The following is a 13485-nucleotide window of genomic DNA, read 5'->3' on the forward strand; positions in this document are numbered from 1 at the left end:
GCATAGGCTGAAGCTGCTGCCCAGCTGGGTGGAGCTTGGGGCTTGGGGCTTGGGGCAGCAATGCACGGCTGCAGGGCCCCAGAAGGGAGCAGGACAGGACCATGGTTGGCTCCTCCAGGGTGGGGGGAGAGGGAGGGAGAGGAGAAGGGTCGGTTCCCTGCTGCCGCACGCACTCTCCTGGGCGACCTGCGCCCCCCAGATCTGTACATGGGGCAGGTGCACGCTGTGGGCTCAGGCTCCTGCCCTGCTTCTGTCCCCCAGGGCCTCCAGAGCCCAGCGGGCACGACCCAGAGCAGCAGGAAAGAGCGGAGCTAGATGCTGGGGATATAGCCCCCCACCCCCGTGGGCCCTGACAATGTGCCTCCAGCACTTGCTGCTGTGGGGGAGGGAGCACATTGCTGCATGTGGTGGGGAGGTGGCAGCCAGGCTGAGTGTAGCTAGGGCCACTGCAGCAGTGGTGGCGTGGGGCATACTTGGCCGCAGCAAAAGCCAGATTGGCCATGCACAGCTGAGCAGAGCCTGGTGGGCATGACCCAGTGTGGCAGGCAGCTGCCCTGGATCTCATGGCCACTGCTCCCCCACCCAGCAACACGCCTCCAGGACCTACCACTAATTTCAGGGGCACAGCCCTGCATTGCTGCCCTCACTGCAGCCCTGTGCACAGGAGGCCCGTCACCAAGGCTGTGGGAGGAGTGGGGGAAGCAGCAGCAAGGAGATCCTCAGCAGCTCTACTGCTACCTGCTGCACCGGGTTGTGCCTGCTGGGGTCCAGACGCCACAGGGGAGGGGAACCTCATTGCCGCTTCTCGCCACCCTGCTGCCCTGGCAATGCATCTCCTACGCACAGCCGTGTGGGGCTGTGCCCCTCAGAGCAGTGGCAGGCACTGGAGGTACATCACCAGGGCAGCAGGGAGGCCGAGCAGTGACATGATCCCCGCATGGCCCTGCTGTCCCCAGCTGTACCGGGTTGCACCCACTAGGCTCCGGAGGCCCGGGGCAAGGGAAGCACGGAGCAGCAGAGGCCCTGTTCCCTGCTGGCCTGATTCCCTCCCCCAGGGACTCCCCAGCCTGGCGGGCATGACCCGGCACAGCTGGGGACAGCGGGACCACGCAGGGATCTCGCCGCTGCTGCATTCCCCACTCCCCACTGCCCCAGCGACACACCTCCTGCACCTGCCTCTGCTTTCAGGGGTGCAGCTGCCCTCACTGCAGCCCAACGTGCAGGAGGTGCATCTCTGGGGCAGTGCGGGGTGAGGAATCCCCCTGCAGCTCCAGTGCCCCCTGCCATGCTGGGTCATGGGGGACAGAAGCTTGCAGCTGTTTCCTGCAGCCCCCCAGCCCCTACTTACTACCCAGCTTCCCCCTTAGCCCTGCCCCACAACCCCCCAGCCCCACTTACCACCACACAGGCTCCAGGAGTGAAGAGTCAGCCTGAGGCAAGCCCTGGGAGAGTGAGAGCCTCAGGCCTTGCCCTTCCCCTCTCCCTCTCCCTCCCCCTCCCCCTCCAAGACATCCTAAGTGGCCCCTGCAGTTGGCCAGATGGATCGGATGGGGCCATAGTGGGGTGGGGAATAGTGTCCAGGAGCCAGCTGGGTGACTGGGGCCATGGCCAGGGCTGGGATTGGGATCACAGGGCCATGACAGCACAGGACTGGGGCATGGGGCAGAGCTGCAATCCACCCCCGGCATACACTCATGATGCATGCCGATTCTGTGGGCAGGGGAGTGCAGGGAATGGATCACAGCTGTACCTCAGGCTCCAGCCCTGCGCTCTCACTGCCCGGTGATCCTGGGGTCGCCATGGAGACTGGCTGGGGCTCACACAGGCAGGTCACATAGCCAGGAGGATGGGATGGAGCCTTGGGCAGGCTGGGAGGAGTGTGTGAGTGGGATGGGCAGGCAGGAGACGGACTGCACGTGCCACAGCCCAGGCTGCCTCCTGCACCTGGGCTCAACAGAGATGAGGGACCTGCTGCGGGCCAGACAAAATCCCTTGGAAGGCCAGACCTGGCCTGCAGACCTATTTTGCCTACCCCGCTATAGCCCCTTGCACTTAGGCCCCAGGTAGGCAACTGGGGTTGGAAGCACCTGTGTCCACTCTTCTTCCCCCGCCCCCTTGGACTACAGAGCAGGCTGAAATAACAGGAGACAAGAGCTATCCATGGCACATCAGTCCCAGGTTGCTGGGAGTCCTGGAAATGGAGCAGTGCCATTTCAGCCTCGTCAGTCCTCCTTCAGGCCAAGACTCCCAGGCTAAGCTGACACAATTGCAGCCATCCAGTCAGCTTTTTCAGTCTTCTGTTGAGCTCGGTGGCCAGCCCTGTTTTTTTTTAAACAGTGCTTGTTTGCTAAAAGGGTGCAGGCAACATAAAAATAGCAGAACCTTGGCAGCTGCCCTCTGATGATCAGAGAGCCCATCTCAGCCTCATGCTCCTGGGCTTGAAAGTTAATTTGTTTAAACCTCAGCCTCGGAGGACGATGCCGCTATTGAATTATTTGGGACAATATCAGAAGTAAACCTCCTCACCATTGCAAAGCACATCAGGCTCCCTCTAGTGGAGTCAGGCTGCCTGCTGAGCTCTGCATTAGGCCTTGCACTGCTAACAGCTTGAAAAGAGGCCTCGTCTAAGGCGCAGGTGTGAAGTTCTGGTCCTGCTCTCCTACAGCTGTTCTTGGGTACTGATAAAACTGGGCAGTTACCCCAGTTTCATTTAAATCTGTTGTTAAACTGGTACCAGGCCTGATGTGACAGACAAGGTTCTCTGAGTAAATATGATATCTTTTATTAGACCAACTGAATAGTTGGAAAATTGTTCTTTGCAAGCTTTCGGGCACAAACACCCTTCTTCAGGCACAAGGAGAATCCGGTCAGACATTTAAAGAACCTTACCTACCTATGTCCTTAGACCAACACGGCTACAACCAACAAGGCCTTGTGTGGGCATTTACAGTAGTTTGGCTTATGCCAACTGCCAACTAACTTAAGTGTAATGGGAAAAAGCCTGTATTAAACCCCACCCAGAAGCATATGCACAGGGCTTTGCTTTAGTTGAACTAATCCACTTTCAATTTCCACCTCAGGCTCAGTTGGTACAACTTCTTCCTGAAGAACCAATTCGGTTACATCCTCCTCAAAGAGCTGGTCTGCATGGTAAGTTCTACTCCTGCTGACTTTTCATGTGGCCTAGAGACTCCTCCAGGAAGTGCTTTGAGATCCGCTGATGGAACGTGCTACCAGTCATAAGGAACACAGAAACTATTCTGTTGGCCATTATATTATTCTGCATTGTTGCATGCACTGAATATCCTGTGCAATTCAGGAAGTTACTCCGGGTGGTGGGAAGAAACCAAGTGAAACAGAGGACAGCTCACTAATAGTGGATGGAGGCATGTGAGCAGCTGGCCCTGGAGGAATTATTTATTTTAGACACCTAGGCTTATTAGCTGGGAAGAGAAGTGGAGGTGGGACAGATTAGGCAGTTCCTCAGAATGAAGAATGGTTTAACAACAACCCTCCAGTCCTTCAAACATCCCCTCCCACACGGTCTGAAAACAAAGGGGTGGACTCAAAAGGAAACACAGTTCACATGGATCAGAGGAAACACAATTGCTTTTAAATGTCAAGTACAGTGGAACCCAAAGTTATGGCCAGAGGAAATGCACAAAGGGGGAAGAGCACCCTAGCCAGGGATTCACAAGAAGTGGTTTAGGGGGCTTGATGCTGTATAGCCTTTGAACTCATTAGGAACTCAGTTGCTGATTACTGCTGAGGACAGAATGAGGCCCTAACCACACATGCAAACAGGAATAATGCTTGTAGCAATGCTAATGCCTGCCAACAAATGAGAGGACATCAACCTTCCTGGGGCAGTAGGGGATGACCCTGTCTGAGCTGGGAGGGGGGCGGGAAGGAACTGCAGCTTCCCCTCCCCCACATTAAGTCCGCACCATTTGCCAATGTGCCAGAGGGAAAGGGAGGGAGGACAGTCAACACCTCATGAAGCACTACCATGAGCCACTACAGCATGTGGTCTGAGGCAATAAGATGGTGGCAGATGGGGGGCTGGGTGCATCCTTGCCTGGCCAGTACAGTTGGCACCTGGTGGGACTGGATTCCAGTGTGGGTGGAGAAATGACATGATATGTTGATGGCAATGGAACCATCTGCTCCTCTAGGGATGTTTATGGCCTTGCCTCTATGACCAGCAGGGTGGGAATGCCGCCTGGGCTGACAGAAATGTTCCCCCCTGGAAAGATGCTGGGGAGGGGGAGGAGGTAGCTTTGATCCCTGCACTAGTTTGTTCCAACACCCCAGGCATGTGCTGACCAGCTGCTTCTCCACCAATACTTGGCTTGAATTTGCCAGGGTAGAATGGGAGCACAGAGGCCCAGGGTCCCCTCTGGCTCTACAGCCACTCTCAAACTCCTGCTGAGTGCACAGAGGAACCTTATCATGCCACCCCCGGCACAAGGCTCCACAGGCCTTCCAGCGTGCACAGAGCCCAGCCTAAAGCACCATCCTTCCCAGCAACTTCTGCTGCTGCTCTTTAAGGGATTTCTCTCCAGCTTTCAAACAGTTCCAAAGGAAATGCATCCCACGGAGGAATAATGCAGGAGCAGAGCTGGGCACTGGTCCAGCCCTCACAAAGGGGGCCCTGCAGATCAGATTCTCCACCCCAGACCCACTTTCCCACTCTCTTTGTTCTTTCACTGCAGAGCAAACTTCTCACCTCTTCTGGAGGCTTTTCTGCTTCTCCTCAGCTTCAACAGCCAGCAGGGGAGCCTTTATCCTTCCTTTGGGGATAAAGATGGAACAAGCAACCTCTTCTAGGAGGCGCAGGGAGGGCAGGACACAGAGCTAATTGTTTTCTTCTCTGAACTTCACTCTCTGACTTAGAAGCAGACAGCTCGAGCTGCCCATGAGGAGAACCACCACCTCAGTGCTAACCCCAGCTTTTCAGCTTGCCACAGCTCCCTTGTTTTGTTCAATGTTGTGGAGACCACAATGGCAATGAAGTGTCTTTCCTGCACCAATGCCAGGGTGTAGCTAAGCTTCTCTCTGCCCATGGAGTATTCTAAACAGGGCTGATGTAAATTAACAAGCACGTCCCAGGTTCATCATACAGCTCTGCCGATTTACCTCTATTGCAAACTGTAGCACCCCCTGCTTCCCCCACCACCACTTATCAGTTCCTGGGGACTACAGTCCAGAGGTGTAACACAGCTGGGTGCCCTGAGCAGCTGCAACATGGGGGAAGCAGTGCTGTAGTTCTGCACCCTCTTCTTCCTCCCCTGCACCAGCTCCCACCCTCTCTACTACCACAGCCAATTCAGCCAGGGCATCCCAATCTTGCTCCACAGCAACCCCTGCTGACTCAGACAGGCATAGCTTTGACAGTGAACCTCAAACTGCGTCCTCCAACAACTCTACTCTTCCAGCCCAGGGCTTTTTGTGGGGAGACTCTTTCCATCTACACTAGAGCTGCAGCTACAAATCAGTGGTTCATTTTAGAACATTGCCACCTCGTGGCCATTCTCCAAGTTCTGCAGAGGCAATGCTTCCCACCCTCATTCCCCTGGTTCATTTTCAAGAAGTGCAACCAACCATGCCTGATCCAAACAAAACTGGTGGTACTTGGGTGGTCAATGCTTTCATCTAGCCTGGGGAAGCTTTAACCCTCTCTAGATAGCAGCTCAGGAATATTTGCTTTCCCCCATTTGCAGAACTGACCAGACACAGGCCCCAAAGTGGTCATTCGTTTTTCCTGGTTGAAAGCCAATGATAAAACTCAAAATAAATATTTCCCTCCCCTTCAGCAACTGTCCGCACCATGTTAGACAACAGCTGCAGAGGATTAGTGCACGGTAAGGAGAAACGATCGCTTTACAAAGAACGCAAAGTTCAGAGCAAGGAACTTTTTTGAGCAGTGACACTCAGAAATGGAGGGATGTCTCCATGCACTTAAGTTAGGCAAGAGTATTGAATGCTCATCCCTGCCATAGGAAATCTACATGGTTGGAAGATCAGGAGGATGTTTCCCCACATGCAGGGCCTTTTCTGTATTACATATTTGGAGATCTTGATGATAATTTTAACTCTTCAAGGGCAAGTATCTTCTGGAAGTGCAGCTGAAATTAAATGCTGCATGGCTGAGAGGCAGAGCGGTCCATGACTTGGGAGCCAAGATCCTAGGCTCTATTCCTGGCTCTGCCCCTGACTTGCTACATAAGCTTGATCAAATCACTTCTTTTCTGTACTACATCTTCCCTCCCATCCTTTGCCTGCCTTATCCACTTGGAACTGTGAATTCTTTGGACCAAGGATTCTCTCTTATTTTAGAATTTTTTACAATATTTAGACCCAGGAGGCCAAACTCATAGCTGGGGACCAATTACAACTGCAATGGAAGCAGCAGCTGTCATTCCAAGTTTCTACATGAAAATCTGAAGATGATCACGTACTAGAAGCACCAAATGCAAATACACTGGATAAGCCTTTGGAGCAGAACAGTTTCAGAACTGCCAAAGGCAGTGGACAACACACTTCACAACCATCTTCCAAGGCTGAATCAAGTTCCTGAAGGAGTGAACAGGCCCTCACCTAGCTGGTTCAATAGTTTGCTTCTCTATTCCATGCAAATTTAAGGTACTATTAAGAGAGGGCACTTATTGATACACCCTACTCACAGCCAGAAAGGATCAATGATAAAGAAGCTGACCAACAGCAGCACTCTGAAAAGCTACATGCTGTATTCCTGAAGGCAGCAGCAGTTGTGAAGAAACAGCTTTGTGTTCAACAAAGCTAACCACACTTTATTATGCATTAGCAGGTGATGCTTCCCTTCTATGCAGCACTGATCAGGCTGCAGTTGGGGTACTGCATCCAGTTTTGGGCACCACCCAAATCTTGAGAGGGTTCAGAGGAGGGCCACTTGTATGGTCAGAGGCCTGCAGGCAGGGCCCTATGAGGACAGACTGAGGGACCTAGATCTCTTCAGCCTTCATAAGAGAATGCTAAGAGGTGATCTTGTGGCTGCCTATAAATTCATCAGGGTAGGGCAGCAGGGAATAGGAGATGCTCTATTTACTATGGCATCCCCTGGAATAACTAGGAACAACGGCTACAAATTGATAGCAGATTTAGGTTGGACATTAGAAAGAATTTCTTCACAGTAAGGGTTGCCGGAATCTGAAATGGGCTTCCAAGAGTGGTGGGGCTCTCCCCTACCCTGGTGGTCTTCAAGAGGAAACTGGACAAGCACCTAGCTGGGGTCATCTGACCCCAGTGCTCTTTCCTAACCAGGGCAGGGGGTTGGACTCGATGACCCACTGAGGTTCCTTCCAATCCTAACATCTATGAATTTATGAAACACCAACGAGCTATTACATGAGAACTCAAGTTGTTTTTCTGACCAAAGCCAGAAGGGGAGTCAGCCTGCTTATATGCTGCCCTGAGTTCTTGGATGGCAGCTTTGATCATGTCTGCACTTACCTGGTTTTGGCAGGAGACAGCAGCCACTACTGCCCAGCAACCATAACTACTGGGTGGCAACAGTAGACTTCTTCCCTCAGAACAGGCAGCATCACTGCTAGCAGGAAGGGGGGTCCTGGGTGCCACAGAGGAGTTTTGAATGTAGATGTATGTAAGTTTTGCCAGCAGAAGAGTAGAGTGTAAACTAGGCCTCAGCAGCCACAGTGGTTCTGGCTCAAGTGAACAAAGTTCAAAGGTCAGAAGAATACATAAGAAACCCTGCAGTAAGGCTTTGCCTGGAACACTTGCATGGAGATTTCTCAGAGTAAGAAGGGTGCAGCATGCCATATAATCAGCATTCTAAGAAGAGATCCTTAGGCACTGATCAAACTTGATTCTCTTTCTTTCCTCTGTCAGTACGCTCCAGATCAGAAATTATAATCATAGAAGGAAAGCCAGCTCTGAACTGCAAGAAGTTCCTTTTGATCCTTCCTAAGGGTCAGGGACAGGTGTTCAGAGATTCAGAAGCAAGTACGGATCCTTACCCATGTTCCTGGACTCAAGAGGGAAGCAGGGTGAGATATGGTGGACCAGATTTGAAACAAGTCTGGTTATTATCAGGAAGATAAGAAGAGGAGATGCCTAACAGTTTAGACAGACAGCTACCCAACACAACACCCTGGCTAGTAACAACAGACTTTTGAAAAGAGATTAGATACAGAGACTTTTTTCTTATACCCCCAGAGGCATAATACACCCAGTTTAATAAAAGCTGCATTTAGAATTAAAGCCTGATAAGGAAGCCACTAGAACTTAGTCCCAATGTGGGAGGATAGCAGCTTGCTAAAGAGAGAGATCAAACAGTAAGATACTGAACAGCCATAGGAAACCATCATTCCCGTTCATTTATCAATGGCTGTACAGTCCTAGATACTTGTGGCTATATTCAAATCTCTCTCTGATCAAGAGAACATCCCATAACTGTTTTTAATTTAGCATTTTACAGGCTGAAGATTGCACATTCTATTATTTGTTATTGGTATAACCCAGAGATCCCAAACCCTGTCTTGCCAGGTGCCGTACAAACAGAGAGAGAGAAACAGTGAAAAGCTGCCTATGTGTATAGAAAAAAGTTGGGAGGGAGAATGAAGGCCCAAAAAGTGAAGTGACTCTCTCAAATTCACACAATAGGTCACAGTCACAGCCAGGAGTTGAAACAAAAATCCTAACTCCCAGATCCGCTCATTGCCACTGGACCACGTTGCCTTGCAAAAGTAATCCAAAAAAGACTTGTAGTATTTTAAATGGACTATTATGCTGGGAACAACTGGGAAAATGTTTCTTTTATGATTATGTGCAACTTGATTTCCCTGTTCTGCTTTGAGTATGCTGCCTGCCTGAGCACAGAGAGTTAGGTCAAAGAAGGCTGTACAGGAGCTGCTAAAGAACCAAACAGGAAAGATAAAACAATGTCACATAAGTCAGCCTCAGGTACACAGCTCTAAAGAACTTGAGAGAGCAATGGCTAGTTCCATCCAGGCCAGAATGGGTCCCTCTTTGTCACGTTGAAGTTAGAATCAAATGAGACTTAAAACCTTGAATGACCCTAGAAAAGGGACAGGATTTGGGTGAGGTTAGAGAGCCTCTATGAGGGCATCACCAAAAGAGACTGAAAAGTCTGAGAGGCTGGAGGCACTCAGGATAGCAAACAGTGCAGGTTACTTCTCCCAACTCAGATGTATAATAAAGTGGACTCTACTAAATTCTGGATAGAGAAGTCAAGTTTAAGTAAGCCAGACCTTTTTGTATTTCTACACTTTGCTCTAAATGCTTGATCCTTTTGAGTAAGGAAGAAATAGAGCTTTCTTTTGAAGAAGTCCCAAAGGGAACTCCTTGCAGTGTTCAGCTCCAGTTGGACCTGCTGAAGTTATGATCGGGACCAACACTTGGTCTAAAAATGGGCAAATTTTAGAAATCTGCTGATAAAGTCTGAAAGCCTGAGGCCTCACATACTTGTTGGAATGTAATAGTGAGATTCCTTGAAAAGGGAAAGTGGTACAACTAGCCTAGTAAGCTGTGACATATGGCACAAATAATTCCCACTGACAAATCCCTTTAATTCTTGTTAATTATTACTCACGCTTTACAAACATAAGATTTTTAAAGAGAACCCAAGTCCAGCTGGGTTCTCAATGCAGTTGGCCAAGTTGAATCTCATTAACATTACAATCAGTTCAAAAGTTAGCTGAAGTGAGGTCCAATGGCAACAGAGAATATAACTAATTGAACCCAGCAAGCTTCTGGATGTAGAGCTCTCTATGACAGGGAACACTGTGCCTACTGTATGGATCACTGCACACTGCTACATAGGAGACACCCTCCTGATTCTCTAGGCTGGCCTATTGAGATTCTTCACAACACTCAAGTGACCTCTGCTGGTGACCAGGAGCAGAGGTAGTGTTCTGGAGGGAGTTCTGCTTATTTTGACTTGAATCAATATAGCAGGAACAAGGTGTAACAAGGGAAAAAGAAGGGAGGAGTCACATTATAGTAGGACAAACAAACCTTTCTTAGTAGGTTTTTTGATTTTGGGGGGTTTTTTGACTTTGGTGCTCTGGCTGCCACAGCATCACACTTCCCAGCCTCTCATGGTTCTTCATGTCTGAGGCCATTCTTACAAAGAGCATGCATCAAGTAGCCTCAGATTATATCATAATGAGGTTGCTAGAAGAAAATAGCCATGAACACAGGAGCTTGCCTAAGCACACTTTTACAAACATACTGATTACTCAAGCTTGAGAAAGTTACTTAAGTGCATTCTAGTGGCTTCAGAAAAAGCCCAGGAGGCAGGAAGAAATTGCTGCGTGGTTGAGTGGTTCCTAGTCATAACTTGCTGTGCAATCTTAGGCAGGTCACCTGTGTCTCCTCTCACAATCCAGCTGGAAAAATAGGTTCAAAGTAGGAACTTCATTAGAAACAGATGCGACAGCACAAGTGAGCTTCTGAAGCACAAATCACTTAGTATTGGCTATGACCTGAATAAGCCACAGGTATTTCCAATACTACATAGGGGCCGTTCTTACCACATAATCGATGCCAACAGCAGACACCATTCCAGCCAGCACACAGATGTTACCCTTTGCAGTGCATGAAGCCAACACACAGGAGGCTCAGCCTTTAAAACCAATCCTGAGGGCTTGTCTACCCAGAAAAAAAAACAGCCTAGCATAGCAGAGTAATTACTGCAGAACAGAGCATCCCCCAAAATGAGTTTTGTTGACTCTATTCCTTCCGGTTTCTAAAGTAGCAAAAGGTAATGATTGTTCTCTCATTGATTGGATATAGTATAAAGCACTGTAACCTCTATGCTCCAGCTCTATCAACAGCTGAGATTTCAAAGAGGGGCTTCTGCTTTGATGTAGAAAACAGGCTCCTAGCCTTTACAGCCCTGATCAAAGAGCAGGCTGCCCCAGCTGATAAAAAGGAAGGGAATGAAAGTTCTGAAAGCTTCAATAGGCAAGGAAAACCTCTCTCTTGAGTACAGACTCTGCTTGCCTTAGGTTGAAACTCTTTGAGACGTTAGCTTGGTATTTGAAGGGACTCCTTGAACAGATTTCTTTCCCTTATGTTTTCAGTGAAATGCAATAAGAATTAAAAACCAGGAGGAAAGATATGCCTGCCTTCCAAAATGTGAATGAGCTAGAGTATTTTAGACTTCACTTCTTTATATTTTGCTGGATGGCCAGTACATGCCAACTTATTCCCCAGGTCATGCTGCCATCTTTCACCAAGGCTCTTCATGTAACATAGCACAAAGGACTGGTCAGAAGAATGTTTGTTCAAAAGGTTACCTTCCAAGGCTTCTCAGAATGTTTATGGACAGACAGATGCAAGTGATTGATACAACTGTTTTGAATTGGTAGTCCTGGGGGAAGGCATATAGAACAAAAGCTCTCAGGAGTTCAGAATACTATTGATCCCACCCAGACTGAGCCATAATCCAGCTGGTAAAAGATGGACCTTTTGCACTAACATTTTTCTGCAAGTACATTTATCCCCAGAGCTCCTGCTGGGTGCATTTGGCCCCCACAAGAGCTTTGAACTCTGCACCAAACAGTATGCCATTCCTCTTGGATGAAAATTATTGCATTCTCTTGTCTTTGTGGACACATCTACACAAGATGCTACTGCACAGTGGTTGCTCCATATTTATTTAGTATTTGTATAAGCAAGTACTAAATAAGTGCACAGTAACCGGTTACTGCACAGTGGCACCAGCAAACACCTTTTAAATGACACTACTGTACAGTACCCCAATACTACTGCACAGTAGCATCTCAGCACAGTTTTTGCCACACAATGCTACTGTGCAGTAGTAGCAGGCTACTGTGCAGTCAGCATCTGTAGATGCACTCAATGACTACTAAACAGTTACAACTGGAATGAAAAAAGGAATAGAAATGGAGCTCATTCTAACTGCACTTCATAAAGTCAATGCATATGGCCCCAAAGAAAAGCGTCAGTTTTTGTTGATGATATACTTGCAACAACTTCTATATAAACAGAAAATAGTGTTTTATATTAGATGTATTGAAAGAAAATTGGGGAATCTAAGAGTTTGTAGTTAGCTGTTTATTCTGGCAAGATATAGTTCAATGGAATGCTCTTCTGTCTCATACTTTTAAGACGATGATTACCTATCACACCTGTTTGATCCCTCTGCTGTTACAGCTAATGGGTCGTGGACAGGAATCTCTTTAGCCAACTTTAAAGTATTACATCACTGGCTTAAAGCAAACCCAAGGCACCAGTTGACATCTTTGCCATGGAGTAATTTACTGCTGTTGGCTTTTGGGGTTTCTTGAACCATCACTCTGATAACAATGCAGGGTAGGGGGGACTGTCTGCTGCTGGAAGACAAAGGAGTTGCCAGTCTGCCTGTAGCCACCTGAACTCTGTGCCCATACGCATCTGCTTCCACTGGGAACATGTGTTCTCTCTTATGGGTTTGAGTGACTCTCTCACTGATGCCAAGATTTCCCACCCCCAATGGCCATCAAGCATGGACTTTGGCAAGCTCCGTATGTGTGTCTGGAAAGACTATAGATGGACTTCATTACGGCCAACCTTGGCATTGAACATAATGGTTGGCTTGGCTTCAGATTTCTTACTCTCCCAAGAGCTTGCATGCCTGTCAGAGCAAGACTGATGCATCCCATGTGTGCTGCCTCCTTATCCTTACTGTTTTACTGGCCAGGTTACCAGACAATTCAGTTGATAACATACTTTTAAATGGTCTCCCACAGAAAGCCCTCTACAAGCAGCTTCACTGTGAACATCAGAATGGAATTTGTGGCTCCATTTTAAAAGCCCTGTTAAAGATGCAAATATTGCAGACACCTTGGACACTGGCAACTTACTAGATCAGTGAGGAAGAGTCTACAAAAAATACCAGAATTCAAAAAACTTCAAGCCAGATGGATCATCAGAAGCAGGGACTGAACCCAGGCCCTTACATCTAAAAGCATGAAACTAATGAAAGACTCAGATCTGAGAGCTCAAAGGCTGAAGACTCAAATCTCTGTGGTCTGGCTGTGTAGAGGAACAGAGCTATACTAAAAGTTTGGTTCAACCATTTAAACTGGTAACCTCTCATCCCCTACTCCCTGTATATTGTTCCAACAGTAAAACTCCAATGATATTGTGTTTGTATTAAAGGAACTATGCAACTGTCGTTTCCTCTTATCTGCTGCACATCCCAGCTCCGAGAAGGGATAGACAAACTATGTACTTTACTTAACGCATTGTGGAACTGACCCACACTCACTGTTCTCACATTACTGGAATAAGTTTGGTAGCATATTATTCTGGTAAGAGTGAAAGCTATGGGCAGCTAGGTCAGTTTAAAGAGGGGAAAGGCTTTACAGCAGCAAAATACAGAGCTTCAGATTTGCTAGACCTTCACTTTGAGCCTGAGAAACAGCAATAATCTGACAGACTGTTACTTTGTGCCTC

At 48.4% G+C, this 13485-nt stretch overlaps 1 long non-coding RNA gene across 1 annotated transcript in view; it reads left to right on the top strand.

Annotated features, from left to right (window-relative positions):
* Positions 1-13365, top strand: part of LOC149857357 (uncharacterized) — a 29763-nt gene extending 16398 nt beyond the window's left edge. The window contains exons 2-3 of the long non-coding RNA XR_016444121.1: positions 3081-3150; positions 12777-13365. This is a non-coding gene — a long non-coding RNA (uncharacterized LOC149857357). The remainder of the gene's footprint in view (positions 1-3080; positions 3151-12776) is intronic.
* The last annotated feature ends 120 nt before the right edge of the window (positions 13366-13485 follow it).

This window comes from Crocodylus siamensis, chromosome 9 (assembly GCF_052110815.1).
Source record: "Crocodylus siamensis isolate JL-2025a chromosome 9, ASM5211081v1, whole genome shotgun sequence".
NCBI lineage: Eukaryota > Metazoa > Chordata > Crocodylia > Crocodylidae > Crocodylus > Crocodylus siamensis.